We start from the raw sequence: 2,491 nt of genomic DNA, 5'->3' as shown, positions 1-2,491 counted from the left end.
GCCTTTTACGGGTGACAGGTGTAATAATATGGATCCTTCCGGTTCGGTTTTTACCCCGTCACGAAGGGGGTGTCCACGGCAGCGGTAAAATTACAACACCACCAGCCTCTCTGCGAGGGCGGCGGTTATGACTCCGGTAAACGGGCGAGTGGAATTGCGAACCCGGAGGGGATAGGGCTCAATGGGCATACGCTTCCACCAGGCGGTGGAACGACCAAACTGGGGAGCGTGTGCTTCCGGCCCTCAAGAATAACCCGCACGGGACGATCTGCCTGTTTTTCCTCAGTTCTCGCCAAAGGGGGTCGCTACCCCCCTTTACTCTGGGGGCGTACTGCCTCGGCCCCTAAGTACGTCGACCTCCGGCGGCCGGGCAGTATAGTAGTGATCCACTTCTAATTTGGATCACTACAGTGGAGTACCTCTACTGTACTCCACCGGGGAGTAATCTGTACAGCGGCACACGTGGCTGTACTCCTGCCACCTGTACTCGCAGGCAGAGCGCGCACCACGTGTGCTAGCTAGAACTCCCTCGGCTGACACTCCTATTACACTAATTTCTACGCCCCTACAGTAGGACCTTCTAGTCTACTGTACCCTATCGGGACGTTATACGTACGGCGGTACACGTGGCCATTCTGCCGCCACCTGTCACCCGTGGCGGTATGTGCACCCCGTGTACAAGCTGAGTTATCCCCTGCCTTTCCAGTATCGTCTGATCACCCCTACGGGATCTCCCTCCGGGTTGTTACGTTTACCGACACCAGTCGGTACCCGTTCTCCCACAACAGGGTTCCCATCTTCGTCTCTTTTGAGACGTAGGGTGATCTTGACGGGTAAAATTTTGCTGTCGGCAGGGAGTTCAGTTCGCGGGATGTACTTAACTGCGCCCCGAGATTCCATGCTGTCCAGTTCTTTGTTCAAAGATTGCTCCCAGAGATGGGCGTCAGGGGCAAATTGGGCAGCCTTTAGAGTCCCCGGTGACGTGGCTAGGGTAGATGTGGGTTTGGCGGCGCGGGGTTCTGTACTGGAAAGGAGGCAGGTAGGCCAGGGGAGGGAGTACGTTTCTGCGTCGGTGCAGATGGTGAGGTTGGAGGTAGGGAGAGGGAAGGGGGCTTTGGAAGGCGCCTTCTTGGGCAGAGAGATGGGGAGGGAAGGTGGATGGGGGGGTGAGTTTGGACGGGGTCGGTGGCAGATTGATAAGAGCGGAAGTCTGCGGCTCGGAAACGTTGAGTGGTACCAATCTGGAGGTTTAGGATTTTGTAGTGGTGGGTATCGGTGCGCTGGAGGTAGCGAGCAGGGAGCGCTTGAGCTTGCAATTTCTTTTTGGAAGCGGGGCTGTACACGTGGCCATATTGGCCGAACTGAAGGAAATTGCAGATGTTTACGGGGGAGCGGGTTCACAGCGCTTCGGGGAGTTGTTTGGTAGCGGAGTGCAGTGTGTGGTTGTACTTGTCCGCGAAGTCACGGACGGCGTGTTCCCAATAGTTGTTCGGGAGTTGGGCGGAGGAGAGGGCGGCACGGGCATTTTCGAAGAGAGTGCGGTCGATGGGCTCGGCCAATCCATTTTCTTGTGGGGTGTGCCGCACAGAAGTAAGGGAGATGACATGGTGATCGGTATAGAAGGATTACAGGGACTTGGAGAGATATTCTTGTGCGTTGTCCGTAGTAATGAGCCAAACGCGGTAGGGAGTGTGGTGGTGGATGTGGTTGATGATGGCCTTGGTGTGTAGGCCGGCGTCGGAGCGGGAATAAAAGAAGAAAATGAACCGTTTGCGGGTGCCTTCGTCGAGAAACGTGATATAGTAGCGGTTTTTTGCCTCGATATCGGTGTGAAGGGCCCGCATATGTCGCTGTGAATGTGCACGCCGGGGGTGCGGTCGCGGGTGTGACGGGTGAATTTGCTGTGGGCTTGCTTTCCGGTACTACAGCCCCGGCTGTACTCGGCCGAGCAGGTGATGGTGGGCGGGGGATGCTTGAGAGTAGGGGGTAGTCCGACTGCGAGGTTCTTTGTGGCCATGAGATGGGAGCTTGGTCGGGTGCATGTGACCGAGCTTTAAGTGGTAGTGATGGTATATGGAGGTGATGGGGTCGGTGTGGGTGGAAGGCGCTGGGAGAGGGAGCGGAGGGGAAGTGAGGATACTGAGATTTGGAGAAGCGGCGGGCGTTGGTTTGCCGTGAACATGCGGGAGGCGTAGGGCGGCGGGTGGTGCGTGGGCTGGTGCGGATGGGGATGGTGGGGCTTTCGAGAGTTTGTGTTTGCCTGTGGATGAGGCGGATGCGTGGGGCTTTCCCTTCGAGAAGTACTGGGGGATTTGAGAGGTGCGGTTGGCGTTGGAGACATTTGTGGTTGGGTATCCTTGGAGGTGGTAGAGGCCCTTGCGGAGACGGGCTGTGGCGATAATTGCATGGGGGCGAGGGGGCGGCAGGCTACGGCATATGTAGGCATGGCTACCTTGAAAGAGGGTTTCATATCGGGTAGATAGTTGTGAGA

The sequence above is a fragment of the Chondrus crispus genome, genomic scaffold, assembly GCF_000350225.1.
Source record: "Chondrus crispus Stackhouse genomic scaffold, scaffold_625, whole genome shotgun sequence".
Taxonomy (NCBI): domain Eukaryota; phylum Rhodophyta; class Florideophyceae; order Gigartinales; family Gigartinaceae; genus Chondrus; species Chondrus crispus.
The sequence above is the reverse complement of the archived record's forward strand: the minus strand, read 5'-3'. Positions refer to the sequence as shown.